The sequence below is a fragment of the Mobula hypostoma genome, chromosome 6 (assembly GCF_963921235.1).
Source record: "Mobula hypostoma chromosome 6, sMobHyp1.1, whole genome shotgun sequence".
Classification (NCBI taxonomy): domain Eukaryota; kingdom Metazoa; phylum Chordata; class Chondrichthyes; order Myliobatiformes; family Myliobatidae; genus Mobula; species Mobula hypostoma.
The window spans coordinates 119,002,983-119,019,384 of NC_086102.1; the positions used below are offsets into that span (position 1 = coordinate 119,002,983).

At 44.4% G+C, this 16,402-nt stretch overlaps 1 long non-coding RNA gene across 1 annotated transcript in view; it reads left to right on the top strand.

The window, feature by feature from the left end:
- Positions 1-892, top strand: part of LOC134347630 (uncharacterized) — a 99,825-nt gene extending 98,933 nt beyond the window's left edge. Inside the window, exon 5 of the long non-coding RNA XR_010018211.1 lies at positions 440-892. This is a non-coding gene — a long non-coding RNA (uncharacterized LOC134347630). The remainder of the gene's footprint in view (positions 1-439) is intronic.
- The last annotated feature ends 15,510 nt before the right edge of the window (positions 893-16,402 follow it).

Consider the following 16,402-nt stretch of genomic DNA (forward strand, 5'->3'; position numbering starts at 1 on the left):
CATAGCCTTGCATTTTTGTTTTAACCATGAGCTCATCTAACTGCCATTAAGTGTCTCCAATGTATCTGCCTCTACCACCACCCCCGGCAATGTGTTCCATGTACCCGCCACTCTCTGTGTAAAAAAAACACCTACCTCCTACATCTCTCCCTATTCTTTCCTGCAAGCAGCTTAAAATTATGCCCCCCTCATATTAGCCATTACCGTCTGGAAGCCATCCTTCCCCCTATATAAATATAAAATTATGAATTGCTGAGAGAAATTGATTTACCAACTGTAACTAATCCTTTCTCAAATAGTGACGATTTTCTGTGTAGTTGCAGTAATTACCTTGTTTCAGAATTCCAACATTTACTTTTTTTTAAACACGTGTACATGGAAATGGCTGACCTTACTCTGATAGAATATATCCAATTGTTTTCCATCACTTTTATTACAGAAGCCACTCCGTTTTGAAAGTTCCAAAGTGTCAGCCCGGAAACCCAAAGAAACTGCCCAGCACACCAACCCTCAGGGACTCTAAATGTCTCCCATTGAAAGAACAGATGAAGAAACAAAGAAACATTATTCACTGGCAGAATGACAGGGGCCAGAACAGGACAGTTGCATTGCAAGTTACTACCCAGCTACACACCAGAAACTGTTTCTCTCCTGCTTAAACCTCAATCCCTATCAATGTGATGCAGCCACCACCAAATAGCAACAGAGTCAGAAATGGCTGAGGTCATCACTGAGTGAAGGCCACTCTCAGTCTGAATTCTGCTGACCACCGAGCTCTCGGCTTCCTGAGAAATAGAACCTCTAATACTGAATAACTGTAGCAGAATTGTCACAAACATGGTCAACCGGGAAACTGATAATTACATTTCAAAGTTGGTATATTAAAAGCATAAGCAAGGTCTTTCGTGTGGTACTCTTTTCCGTCTCAGTGTAGAATCGTGGAGCATTACAGCGTGGATAAGCACACTTTGTTCCAACGTGTCCATGCCAACCATGTTGTCTACCCAGTCAGTCCCACCTTCCTGTGTTTGGCCCATATCCCTCCAGTCCCTACTGCTCCACGTACCTATCCACAAGCTTCTAAAATGATACTATTGTACCATTCTCAATCACTTCATGAAACTTGTTCCATATTCTCACTACCCTCTGCATGGAAAAGCTGCCCTTCAGGTTCCTTTCTAGTATTTCCCCTCTCCCCGTAAATCTATGCCGTGTAGTATTGGGCTCCCTTACTCTGGGGAAAAGATTGCTACCACCCACCTTATCCATGCCTGTCATAAATTTAAAGATTTCTTAAAGCTTGCTCCTCATTCTCCTACATTCCATGGAGTAAAGACCTAGTTTGGTGAACATTCCCTATAACTCGGGCTATCTAGAAATGGTAATATCCTTGTGAAACATTTCTGGACTCTTTCTAGTTTAACCATTCATTCTCACAAACTCAATGGAATTAAGAGCAGAAGATGACAAGGCAATTCTTCTCTAACTCAGTGATGACTATCCTGAGAAAAGTGATTAATAAAAACCGTGCCCCCCCCCCATTTACTGTGCCAGGATTAACAGAAAGAATCACTGGATGGTGGTGAGGAAAGTGGTGGAGGAACAAATGTTGTAAATCCTTTGACTGCAGGGTGAAGGAAAATAGCTGGGAAGGGCACTGAGAGGGTCGATCAGAAAGTTAAGAGGCTTCTTTAACTTGCAGCTCCGACAAGATCTCCAGCACAACCCGCAAAACCAATATTGTACTGCTGTTTGATTCCTTCAGGGCACTTTCACTGGGTGGGTTCCAATAACCTGTTACGGATGCAATGCACATCCGTACTTGGAGAAGGGTGGTCTGGCTTTAAGAAGTGCAAGCTACTGCCTCTCATGGCATTGGCTTCTTAAAGGAAAGAAAGACTGCCCTTCACAGACGACAGGTCTTGACCTGAAACCAACTGTTTAACTCCATAGATGCTCCGTGAGCATATGGGTTCCTGTAGCTCCTTGTGCGCTACTGCCTTTCACAACAGCAGGGTGCCTCAAAAAAAATTTGTGCTGTGGTCTTGCACAATTTAAGTGCGTACCTTATGGTTGCATTGTTTCAATGGACAGAATGGAAGTTCTGTCCCGTTTACAGGACATGAGCTCATCACGTGTGGTGACCCTCCTGGACACTCTTGAGAGCTGTGGAACTTAACCCCCAATTAATCTCACAATTCACAACCAGAAGATTGCTTTTCCAGCTGCACAAAGGTGGGCTTGTTTTGTGAAGTTTTATGTTCCAGATCCATTCTGTCTGAGATGGCATGGTAATGTAACAGAAGCAGAACCCATGCCACTTGGATTTTGATGTATTTAGAACTGATGAAACAGAGGTGGTTACTGATGCCAACCGCACAGCGCTACTGAAAGAAACGAGTAAGCAGGTAACAATGTTAGTTAGCAGGTGTTCTGCAATTAAAATCCTTTTATTAAGAACAAAGCTACCCTTATTATAGTACTCTTTAATGAAGAGTTATTACCATGAAAAAAGGCTGATTTGTTCGCCCACACACATTGGATTCAGATGCCATTCAAAGAAAACTGGTGATAGGCACATACTGCATATTATTTCTTAGAAGGAATTTAAAGCAACAGAATAACAAAAGATCCTGTCTGAGATTTCTCAGCTGTGTTGTGGGTACAGGCATCACTTAGTATTTTGCTAAATTTGCTGTATATGTGCCTTTCTATCATAAGTGCAGGATACAACATCAGAATTAAGAGGATGCGTTTATCAGGAAAGACAGCAAAGGCTGGCTTCTCATCTCCCAAAAGTAATGGACTAAGCAATAGTTGATTGTGAAGCAGTGTGATAGCTGTAAAGATGTTCTAAGTTATGGGCAGAATGAAACTCGGAGATACAAGTTTCAGATTAGCAATAAATCTTATTAGGACTTACTGACAAAACACACCTGGAGCTGTTAGAAAGGAGAGATTCCCAGCATATAAATAGTCAGAGCAAAATAATTTTGTAAACTCATGAGTGATAAAGTTCTTGGAAAGATCTGTTCATAAGTTTAGATGAAATTATGTGGAAGGTCCATGTGGGGTACGTTGTGCCTGATATCCTGTGAAGTTAAAGTCATTCAGGTTTGATTCCCAAGCTGCAAATCAGGCAGTTTTCAATGGGCAAGTGCCCAGATGGATTTGGTACATCACCAAAGACCCTAGCAAATTTCTACAGATGTGCAGTGGGGAGCATTCTGACTGGCAACATGACCTCCTGCTATGGAGTCTGCATAGCACAGGATCGAAAGAAACTGCAGTGTTGTAGATTCAGTCAGCTCCATCACAGCCACAACCTCCCCTGCCACTGAAGACATCTTCAAAAGGTGATGCCTCAGAAAGGTACCATCCATCATTAAGACCCCTCCCCAACTGGAACATGCCCTCTTCTCATGGGAGGAGGTCCTGGAGCTGAAGACACATACGCAGAGTTTTAGGAGAGGCTTCGTCCCCTCTACCATCTGATTTCTGAACGGTCCATGAACCTATGAACACCAGCACACTACTTCTCTTTCACACTCCTTTCTGTTTGTTTGTTTATTTATTTATTTACTGCTGTAACTTGTAGAATGTTTATGTCTTGCACTGAACTGCTGTCACAGAATGGCACATGTCATGACATGTGTCAGTGGTGCCCTGATTCTGATTCCGAGTTTGTACACGAGGTTTAAACGAGTAGCTACATGACTTGCGGGGATTGTTTCCTTCAATCACACGGAGTTTCTTTGTTAAGAACAGAAAGAGGTAGCAGGAGGAGAGGACTCCACAGCTCCATTCCCCTTTATGTGAACGGAAGATTCATTAACAACAGGAATTCTGCAGATGCTGGAAATTCAAGCAACACACATCAAAGTTGCTGGTGAACGCAGCAGGCCAGGCAGCATCTGTAGGAAGAGGTACCGTCGACGTTTCAGGCCGAGGCCCTTCGTCAGGACTAACTGAAGGAAGAGTGAGTAAGGGATTTGAAAGTTGGAGGGGGAGGTGGAGATCCAAAATGATAGGAGAAGACAGGAGGGGGAGGGATAGAGCCGAGAGCTGGACAGGTGATAGGCAAAAGGGGATACGAGAGGATCATGGGACAGGAGGTCCGGGAAGAAAGACAGGGGTGGGGGGACCCAGAGGATGGGCAAGAGGTATATTCAGAGGGACAGAGGGAGAAAAAGGAGAGTGAGAGAAAGAATGTGTGCATAAAAATGAGTAACAGATGGGGTACGAGGGGGAGGTGGGGCCTTAGCAGAAGTTAGAGGTCGATGTTCATGCCATCAGGTTGGAGGCTACCCAGACGGAATATAAGGTGTTGTTCCTCCAACCTGAGTGTGGCTTCATCTTTACAGTAGAGGAGGCCGTGGATAGACATATCAGAATGGGAATGGGATGTGGAATTAAAATGTGTGGCCACTGGGAGATCCTGCTTTCTCTGGCGGACAGAGCGTAGATGTTCAGCAAAGCGGTTTCCTAGTCTGCGTCGGGTCTCGCCAATATATAAAAGGCCACATCGGGAGCACCGGACGCAGTATATCACTTCAGTCGACTCACAGGTGAAGTGTTGTCTCACCTGGAAGGACTGTTTGGGGCCCTGAATGGTGGTAAGGGAGGAAGTGTAAGGGCATGTGTAGCACTTGTTCCGCTTACACGGATAAGTGCCAGGAGGGAGATCAGTGGGGAGGGATGGGGGGGACGAATGGACAAGGGAGTTGTGTAGGGAGCGATCCCTGCGGAATGCAGAGAGAGGCGGGGAGGGAAAGATGTGCTTAGTGGTGGGATCCCGTTGGAGGTGGCGGAAGTTACGGAGAATAATATGTTGGACCCAGAGGCTGGTGGGGTGGTAGGTGAGGACCAGGGGAACCCTATTCCTAGTGGGGTGGCGGGAGGGTGGAGTGAGAGCAGATGTACGTGAAATGGGGGAGATGCGTTTAAGAGCAGAGTTGATAGTGGAGGAAGGGAAGCCCCTTTCTTTAAAAAAGGAAGACATCTCCCTCATCCTAGAATGAAAAGCCTCATCCTGAGAGCAGATGCGGCGGAGACGGAGGAATTGTGAGAAGGGGATGGCGTTTTTGCAAGAGACAGGGTGAGAAGAGGAATAGTCCAGATAGCTGTGAGAGTCAGTAGGCTTATAGTAGACCTTACTCTTAATAATTTCTCCCACTTCCTCCAAACTAAAGGTGTAGCTATGGGCACCCGTATGGGTCCTAGCTATGCCTGCCTTTTTGTTGGGTTTGTGGAACAATCTATGTTCCGTGCCTATTCTGGTATCTGTCCCCCACTTTTCCTTCGCTACATTGACAACTGCATTGGCGCTGCTTCCTGCATGCATGCAGAACTCGTTGACTTTATTAACTTTGCCTCCAACTTTCACCCTGCCCTCAAGTTTACCTGGTCCATTTCCAACACCTCCCTCCCCTTTCTAGATCTTTCTGTCTCTGTCTCTGGAGACAGCTTATCCACTGATGTCTACTATAAGCCTACTGACTCTCACAGCTATCTGGACTATTCCTCTTCTCACCCTGTCTCTTGCAAAAACGCCATCCCCTTCTCGCAATTCCTCCGTCTCTGCTGCATCTGCTCTCAGGATGAGGCTTTTCATTCTAGGATGAGGGAGATGTCTTCCTTTTTTAAAGAAAGGGGCTTCCCTTCCTCCACTATCAACTCTGCTCTTAAACGCATCTCCCCCATTTCACGTACATCTGCTCTCACTCCATCCTCCCGCCACCCCACTAGGAATAGGGTTCCCCTGGTCCTCACCTACCACCCCACCAGCCTCCGGGTCCAACATATTATTCCCTGTAACTTCTGCCACCTCCAACGGGATCCCACCACTAAGCACATCTTTCCCTCCCCGCCTCTCTCTGCATTCCGCAGGGATCACTCCCTACACAACTCCCTTGTCCATTCGTCCCCCCCATCCCTCCCCACTGATCTCCCTCCTGGCACTTATCCATGTAAGCGGAACAAGTGCTACACATGCCCTTACACTTCCTCCCTTACCACCATTCAGGGCCCCAAACAGTCCTTCCAGGTGAGACAACACTTCACCTGTGAGTCGACTGGGGTGATATACTGCGTCCGGTGCTCCCGATGTGGCCTTTTATATATTGGCAAGACCCGACGCAGACTGGGAAACCGCTTTGCTGAACATCTACGCTCTGTCCGCCAGAGAAAGCAGGATCTCCCAGTGGCCACACATTTTAATTCCACATCCCATTCCCATTCTGACATGTCTATCCACGGCCTCCTCTACTGTAAAGATGAAGCCACACTCAGGTTGGAGGAACAACACCTTATATTCCGTCTGGGTAGCCTCCAACCTGATGGCATGAACATCAACCTCTAACTTCCGCTAAGACCCCACCTCCCCCTCATACCCCATCTGTTACTCATTTTTATGCACACATTCTTTCTCTCACTCTCCTTTTTCTCCCTCTGTCCCTCTGAATATACCTCTTGCCCATCCTCTGGATCCCCCCACCCCTGTCTTTCTTCCCGGACCTCCTGTCCCATGATCCTCTCGTATCCCCTTTTGCCTATCACCTGTCCAGCTCTCGGCTCTATCCCTCCCCCTCCTGTCTTCTCCTATCATTTTGCATCTCCCCCTCCCCCTCCCCCTCCAGCTTTCAAATCCCTTACTCACTCTTCCTTCAGTTAGTCCTGACGGAAGATTCATTACGTCATCCAAGAACAGCGTAGCTGCAACAACATAGTTTTCAGGCTGGAACCCCTCCTCTATCACATCCTATATCATCGTATATGACTCCTTTTGACACTTCAAGCTTTGTTATTCATATCATACCTTTGCGACACTTTCCCTAATTTATTTCTATTTAGTGCTGACATCATTCTTGGTCAATGAATGAATACTGTTGTCTTTGCCTGATCGAACAACTTTTTTCTTACTGAACATCAAGCATTCAATTACACTCATCCTACGCTAATTGGGCTTTATTCTCCCCATACTGCCATCAGCTCCCCCAGGATTTGCCATTTACCTACACGGAAGGGGCAATTTACAATAACCATGTCACTACTGACCTGCGCATCTTTGGGGTGTGGGAGGAACTCTGCAGTGGCAACTTTGTCAACAGTACCACTGTCCCTCTCATTTAGCATCCTGAAATATTTTCCGTTCACTTTCAATAGACAATAGACAATAAGTGCAGGAGTAGGCCATTTGGCCCTTCGAGCCAGCACTGCCATTCACTGTGATCATGGCTGATCATCCACAATCAGTATCCAGTTCCTGCCTTATCCCCATATCCCTTGACTCTGCTATCATTAAGAGCTCTTTCTAACTCTTTCTTGAAAGCATCCAGAGAATTGTCCTCCACTGCCTTCTGAGGCAGAGCATTCCACAGATCCACACAACTCTCTGGGTGAAAAAGATTTTCCTCAACTCCATTCTAAATGGCCTACCCCTTATTCTTAAACTGTGGCCTCCGGTTCTGGACTCCCCCAACATCGGGAACCTGTATTCTTGCCTCTAGCGTGTCCAATCCCTTAATAATCTTATCTGTTTTAATCAGATCCCCTCTCATCCTTCTAAATTCCAGTGTATACAAGCCCAGTCGCTCTAATCTTTCAACATTTGACAGACCTGCCATCCCGGGAATTAACCTCATGAACCTACGCTGCACTCCCTCAATAGCAAGAATGTCCTTCCTCAAATTTGGAAACCAAAACTGCACACAATACCCTAGGTGTGGTCTCACCAGGGCCCTGTACAACTGCAGATGGACCCCTTTGCTCCTATACTCAACTCCCCTTGTTATGAAGGCCAACATGCCATTAGCTTTCTTCACTGCCTGCTGTACCTGCATGCTTACTTTCAGTGACTGATGAAAAAGGACACCGAGATCACGTTGTACTTCCCCTTTTCCTAACTTGACACTATTCAGATAATCTGCCTTCCTGTTCTTGCCACCATAGTGGATAACTTCACATTTATCCACATTAAGCTGCATCTGCCATGCATCTGCCCACACACCCAACCTGTCCAAGTCACCCTGCATTCTCATAACATCCTCCTCACATTTCACACTGCCAGCCAACTTTGTGTCATCTGCAAATTTGCTAATGTTACTTTTAATCCCTTCATCTAAATCATTAATGTATATTGTAAATAGCTGCGGTCCCAGCACCGAGCCTTGTGGTACCCCACTAGTCACTGCCTCCCATTCTGAAAAGGACCCGTTAATCCCTACTCTTTGTTTCCTGTCTGCCAACCAATCTTCTATCCATGTCAGTACCCTACCCCCAATACCATGTGCTCTAATTTTTCCCAATAATCTCCTATGTGGGACCTTATCCACTGGCTCTCCTTTGTCCATTTTCCTAGTTATACCCTCAAAAAATTCCAGAAGATTAGTCAAGCATGATTTCCCCTTCGTCAAGCCATGCTGACTCAGACCGATCCTGTTACTGCTATCCAAATGTGCTGCTATTTCATCTTTTATAATTGACTGCAGCATCCTTCCCACCACAGATGTCAGGCTAACTGGTCTATAATTCCCTGTTTTCTCTCTCCCTCCTTTCTTAAAAAGCTGGTAGCTGCACTTTCTCTGTGTAGAAGCTCTGGCATTCCCTTCCTAACACAGTCTGCTTTTCACTGCCTCTGGCCTCCTTCAAAATATTTCTAAACTTTGAGATCTTTAATCGCATTTCAGATTATCTGTTTGGACAGCTTCTGAGGTGCCTCTGTTAAATTTTGTTTGGTTACTCTTCAGTAAATCACTTAAGGGTTGTTGAATGTTAATGTAGTATTTAAGATAGATAGATTAACTATTTGTCATATGCAAATCGAAATATATAGTGAAGTGCATCATTTGGGGGAAATGAAATCAGCAAGAGCTGTGCTGGGTAGCCCGCAAGTGTCACCACGCTTCCAGCATCAGCAGAAGGAAAAGTGGAAGATCAGATTATTACTTAAATGGTTAAAACTGCAGCATGCTGCTGTGCAGAGGGACTTGGGAGTGCTTGTGCATGAGTCACAAAAGGTTGGTTTGCAGGTGCAGCGGGCTATCAAGAGGGCAAATGTAATGTTGTCCTTCATTGCTAGAGGGAGTAAATTTAAGAGCAGGGAAGTTGTGCTGCAACTGTACAGGGTACCGGTGAGGCCGCACCTTGGGTGCTGCGTCCAGTTCTGGTCTTCTTACTTGAAGGATATACTGGCTTTGGAGACGGTGCAGAGGACATTCACCAGGTTGATTCCAGAGATGAGGGGGTTAGAATATGAAGAGAGATTAAGTCGTCTGGGACTGGACTCGCTGGAATTCTGAAGGATGAGAGGAGATCTTATAGAAACTTAGAAAATTATGGAAGAGATAGATAAGACAGAGGCAGGAAAGTTGTTTCCACTGGTAGGTGAGACTAGAACTAGGGGATATAGACTCAAGATTTGGGGGAAGTAGATATAGGATGGAGATGGGGAGGAACTGTTTTTCCCAGAGAGTGGTGAGTCTGTGGAATTCTCTGCCCAATGAAGCAGTGGGGGCTACCTCAGAAAATATATTTAAGACAAGGTTGGATAAATATTTGCATAGTAGGGGAATTAAGGGTTATGGGGAAAAGGCAGGTAGGTGGAGATATGTCCATTGTCAGATCAGCCGTGATCTTATTGAATGGCAGAGCAAGCTCGACAGGCCAGATGGCCAACTCCTGCTCCTATTTCTTATGTTCTCCACAATTCACTGAACTCAAATTTATGCCTTTGGAATGTAGGAGAAAACTGGATTGCCCAGAGGAAACTCACATGGTCATGGGAAGCAAATCCCAACTCCTTACAGACAGCGACAGGAATCCAATCCTGATCTTAGAGCAGGTGCTGAAAAGCATTGTGCAATCTGCTCTGCTTCTGTGCCACACAGCCTTAATAGTTATTGCACCCTCTTTGATGGATCCTCGTTAAGAAGGCTCTGAGCAGGCAACAAAATTAAAAGAACCATTGGCAGGTTTCAATCACTAACGTAATTGTGATTTTTAAGAAGACAGACAAGGCAACAAATCACTCTTCACTGTTGATTTATGTTGAAAAGAGGGCGGTGGGTGGATTTAATTATGTTTTGCAGAAGGTTTATGTAGTTACCGGTTACTTACAGTAGATCTGTATTTTGGCTCCTTCAGGAGAGTTTAAAATCAGTAGATAAACAGCCCATGCCTGCTGCAGCCAGGCCTAGAAAAACTGAGGCTTCTGTTGATAAGTGACAAGTAACGTTTGAGCCACAATCCTTCCTAGCAATGACCATCTTCAATAAAGCATAATCTTACCATCTGCCTTTGATATTACTATCAATATCCTGGGGTTACAGCTGATCAGGAACTGAATTAAGGCAGCCAGATGCTGGGTCACAAAGCATGAATCAAAATCATCGGGCTCTCTCTTCCACCTATTAGAGATATTTATCAGGTGCGCTGCATATGCAGGATCCTTAGCATTGTCAATGATCCCTACCATCCATCTAACAATCTCTTTGAACCCCTACCATTAAGCAGGAGGCACTGAACCATTGGAACAAGAACTGTTAGGATGGAAGACAACTTTTTCCTCCAGGCCGTAAGACTGGAACTTCCTGCCACCATCCAAACCTCATCACATATGCGTTATATGTTTACTTTTAAATATGCACCTTATTTTTTGTTCATTTATTTGTGGTAATAATATTTTTGTGTTGTGTGTGTGTGTGAGTTATATGTGCTGTGTTGTGCACCGTGGTCTGGAGGAACGATGTCTCGTACAGCTGTAGACATGCATACGGTTGAATGACAATAAACTTGAACATGAACTTGATTACTCTGTTAGCAGCTCCCAATCCCATAATGTCTGTCATCAAGAAGGACCAGGGCTGCAAGTACACACATCACCACCACCTGCAGGTTCCCCTTGTATGCCATTCTTACTTGGAAATATGTCATTGGTCCATCATTATTATCGGGTCTAAGTCCAGAAAATCTCCAGCTGCACTCTGGGAGCATCTTCATAGGACCATTAGACCATATGAGCAGAATTAAGCTCTTCAGCCTATCGAACTGCTCTGCCATTCCATCATTGGTGGTTCATTATCCATCTCAACCCCGTTCTCCTGCCTTCTCCAAGTAAACTTTGAGACCCTTACTAATCAAACCCCTTTCAATCTCCACTTTAAATATACCCAATGACTTGGCCTCCTCAGCCATCCATGGCAATAAATTCCTCCTTATCTCCATTCAAAGGGGACGTTCTTCTATGCTGAGGCTGTGCCCTCTGGTCCTAGACTCCTTCACTATAGAAAGCATCTTCTCCATGTTCACTCTATTTAGATCCTTCAATATTCAGTAGGTTTCAATGAAATCCCCTCTCATTCTTCTAAACTCCAGTGAGTAGAGGCCCAGAGCTGTCAATTGCTCCTCATACAATTATCATTTCATCCCTGGGATAGTTCTCGTGGACCTCATCTGGACTCTCTCTAATGCCAGCACAACCTAGCTTAGATAAAGGGCCCAAAACTGCTCATAATACTCCAAAATGTGGTCTATCCAATGTGTACAGAGCCTCAGCATTACATCCTTGCTTTTGTATTCTAGTCCTCTTAAAATGCATGCTAATTTGCCTTCCTTGCCACTGACTTAAGCTGTAAGTTACCCTACAGGGAATCCTGTACCAGTCCCATTGCAATTCTGATTCATGAATTTGCTGTCATTTAAAAAATAGTCTATACCTTTATCCCTTCTAACAAAGTGCATGGCCATTCACTTCCCTGAACTGTATTCGATTTGCTGCTTCTTTGCCCATTCTCCTAATCTGTCTAATTCCTTCTGAAGATTCCCTGCTTCCTCAACACTACCGACCCCTCCACCTATCTTTGTATCATCTACAAACCTGGCCACAGAGCATTCAATCCTGTCATCCAAATCATTGACATATAACATGAAATGAAGCAGTCCCAGTTCTGACCCCCGCAGAACACCATTAGTCACCGGCTGTCAACCAGAGAGGGCCCCCTCTATTCAAAATGCCGAGATGCAAAGGGACTTGGGAGTCCTTGTGCAAGATACCCTAAAGGTTAACCTCCAGGTTGAGTCGGTTGTGAAGAAGGCAAATGCAATGTTGGCATTCATTTCTAGAGATATATAAGAGCAGGGATGTGATGTTGAGGCTCCATAAGGCAATTGTGAGACCACATTTGGAATATTGTATGCAGTTTTGGGTTCCTTATTTTAGAAAGGATATACTGACATTGGAAAGGGTTCAGAGAAGATTCACGAGAATGATTCCAGGAATGAAAGGGTTACCATATGAGGAACATCTGGCAGTTCTTGGGCTGTATTCACCGGAGTTCAGGAGAATGAGGGGGGATCTCATAGAAACATTCTGAATGTTAAAAGCCCTGAACAGATTAGATATGGCAAAGTTATTTCCCATGGTAGGGGATTCTAGGACAAGAGGACAAGACTTTAGGATTGAAGGAGGTCCTTTTAGAACAGAGATGCAGAGAAATTACTTTAGTCAGAGGGTGGTAAATCTGTGGAGTTTGTTGCCACAAGCGGCTGTGGAGGCCAAGTCATTGGATGTATTTAAGGTGGAGATGGATAGGTTCTTGATTAGCCAGGGCATCAAAGGGTATGGGGTGAAAGCAGGGGAGTGGAGATGACTGGAAGAATTGGATCAGCTCATGATTGAATGGCGGAGCAGACTCGATGGGCCGAATGGCCTACTTCTGCTCCTATATCTTATGGTCTTATGATCTTTATCTTATGGCTCCCTCCTTTCTTAAAGAGAGGAGTGACATCTGCAATATTCCAGTTCTCCGGAATCATTCCAGAATCTAGTGATTCTTGCAAGATCATTACTAATGCCTCCACAATCCCTTCAGCTGCCTCTTTCAGAGCCCTGGGGTGTAGTTGATCTGGAGCAGATGACTTATTTACCTTCAGACCTTTCAGCTTCCCATGCATCTTCACTATAGTAATAGGAACTACACTCACTTCTGCCGCTTGATTCTCTTGGATTTTTGACATACAGCTAGCGTCTTCCACCATGAAGACCGATGCAAAATACTTATGGAGTTTGTCCACCATTTCTTTGTCCCGTATTTCAACCTCCCCAACATCACTTTCCATTCATTAGATGACTGCACTGGTACAGGAAGGGTGTCACATTCATCTTCTCAAGGGCTATTGGGGATGGGAAATAAATGCTTGCCATCACCCAAAAAGCAAATAAACAAATGAGTTAATGTACCCGTACCTGCCTTGTGGCAGAAAATATTCGGAATATTCTGCTTAGTCGTTATGAAATATTTTGTGTCAATTATGAAAGCTCCACACAGTCCAACCTGATTTGTTAAATTATGTGTCTACAATTAGATATAAATCATCTCCAGTTGAAGTTTCATAATATTTCATTTTTATGTAAACTGCAAATCAGACATTATTTTCTTTCCACTAATTTTCTTTCTCATATTCTCACTACATTAAGGCTGAAGGTCAATGTTCCATTCTATGTGTCTCCTGCAGATATGTACTGCAAATTGCCTGTCTAGTCTGTGCTGAACCATTAACCTACATCGGCTCTTTGACCTGCACCCAGACCATAGTCCTCCATACGCCTCCCATCCATGTACCTACCTAAATTTCTCTTAAATGTTGAAATCAACACTGCATACACCACTTCTGTTGACAACTTGTTCCACAATCACCACCCTCTGAATGAAGAAGCTCCCCCTCATGTTCCCCTTAAACATTTCACCTTTCATGCTTAACCTATGACATATAGTTGTAGTCTCACCTAATCTCAATGGAAAAAGCTTGCTTACATTTACACTGTCTGTACTCTTCATAATTTGCTTATCTCTATCAAACCTCCCGTCAATCTTCTACGTTCTAAGGAATAAAGTCTTAACCTAGTCTATCTTTCCTTATAATTCAGGTCCTCCAGTCCCAGCAACATCCTTATAAATTTTCTCTGCACTCTTTCGATCTTATTTACATGTTTCCTGGAGTTCGAAAAACAAATCTGGACACAATACTCTAAATTAGATCTCATCAAAGTCTTATATAATTTTAACACATCATCCCAACTCCTCTACTCAATACATTAATTTATGAAGACCAATGTGCCAAAAGGTTTCTTTACAATTCTATCTGCCTGCAACACCACTTTCAAGGAATTATGGACCTGAATTCCCAGATACCTCTGTTCTACCACACTCCTCTGTGTCCTACTCATAGTGTAAAACCTACTCTTCTGGGTCCTCCCAAAGTGCAACGCCTCACACTTGTCTGCATTAAATTCCATCTGCCATTTTTCAGCCCATTTCTCCAGCTGGCCCAGATCCTGCTGCAAGCTTTGATGGAATTCCTCACTGTCCACCACTATCCCCAAACTTGGTGTTATCTACAAATTTGCTGATCCAGTTTACTACATTATCATCCAGATCATTGATGTAGATGACAAAGAACAACAGCCCCAGCACTAATCCCTGCGGCACACTACTAGTCACAAGCCTCCAGTCAGAGAGGCAACCATCTACACCTACTCTCTGGCTTCTTCCATGAACCCAATGTTTAATCTAATTTGCTACCTCATCTTGAATGCCAAGTTATTGAAACTTCTTGACCAACTTCCCACGTGGGACCTTGTCAAAGGCCTTGCTGAAGTCCATGTAGACAACCTCTGCTACCTTGCTTTCAACCACTTTCCTGGTAGCTTCCTCAAAAAAGTCTATATGATTTGTTAGACATGACCTACTGCTCATGAAGCCAAGTTGTCCACCCCTAATCTGTACATGTACATCCAAATAGTTATATATCCAATCCCTTACAATACTTCCCAATAACTTTGGCACTACTGATGGCAGGCTTACCAGCATATATTCTCCTAGTTTATTCTTAAAGCTTTTCTTAAATAATGGAAGAACTTTAGATATCCTCCAGTCCTCCAGCACCTCACCTATGGCTAAGGACATTTTAAGTATCTCTGTTAGGGCCCCTGCAGTTTCTGCACTAGCCTTGCACAGGGTCCGAGGGAACACCTCATCAGCTGCAGGGGATTAATCCTCCTTAATTTGCCTCAAGGCAGGAAATGCCTCCTCCTCTGTAATCTGCATATGGTCCGTGATGAGATTTCGCTGCTGCATTGTCTCACATCTATAACCCTGCGCCCATCTCCCGAGTAAATACAGATGCAACAACTTCATTTAAGGTCTCCTCCATCTCTTTTGGCTCCATACATAAATTACCATTCTGATCTTCCAGAGGACCAATTTTGTCTCTTGTTATCCTTTTGCTATTAATATATCTGCAGAGGTCCTTAGGATTCTCCTTCACCTTGACTGCTAGAGCAACCTCATGCCTTCTTTTAGCCCTCCTGATTTCCTACAATACTCCTTGCATTGAAATATGTGCAGCTCAGAACATTAGTCCCACCATGTTTGACCTTTTGACCAAAGTCAGGAATGACTTTGAATGTAGGCTTAACAACATCTTTATTACAACTATTCCACTATCTATTCTGATGTTTTGGTCCCCATCTCCATGCAACTCTAGTTTAACACCTCCCCCCAACCCTGTGTAGCATTAGCAAACCTTCTCACTAGGATATTAGTCCCCTTCCAGTTTAGGTGCAAACCGTCTCTTCTGTTTAGGTTCCATCACCTTCCCTGGAAGAGAGCCCAATGATTGGAAAATATAAAACCCTCCCTCCTGTACCAATTCCTTAGACAAGTGTTAACTGTATGATCTTCCTACTTCTGGCCTCACTGGCACCTGGTATGGGTAGCAATCCTGAGGTCACAACCCTTGAGGTCCTGCTCTCTAATTTATCCTTCTATCTCCCTAAACTCACTTTGCAGGATATCGTTACCCCTTCTACCCATATCACTGGTATTGTTGCGTACCCCGTAACTGGGTTGCCAAACCAGCAGAAATAGACCAGTTAGTTGGAGTCTGGTTCAACAGAAGCTAATAAAGTTTTATTAAAGAAATAAGTAACACAGTACTCTAATTGTAGGGATATAAATGCAACAGGTTAGCAATGATAAAACACACATGTACACAGAACTAGGGTAATAGGAATCAACCAAGCTCTATCGCAGTCTAGTGGTAAAATGATCAGTCTCAAGTGACGCAGAGTTCAGTTCAGCTTAGTACAATTCGCAGTAATCGCTGTGGTGCCGTTGGAGAGAGAGAGAGAGAGAGAGATAGAGATATGCAAATCTGATACAGCAGACCTTTGATTAGCTTTTGGGCGGACCCTTTTTTATGTCTTCTGTGGTCACTGACTGTGACCCCTCCACTCCGGATACGACCGTTCTTCCGCGGTGAACCCGGCACCCAGGCAAGGGCGGACACACACACCAGGTTCCCGCCGATCGTCCCTTTTCACCCTATCAATCTATGTTCGGTT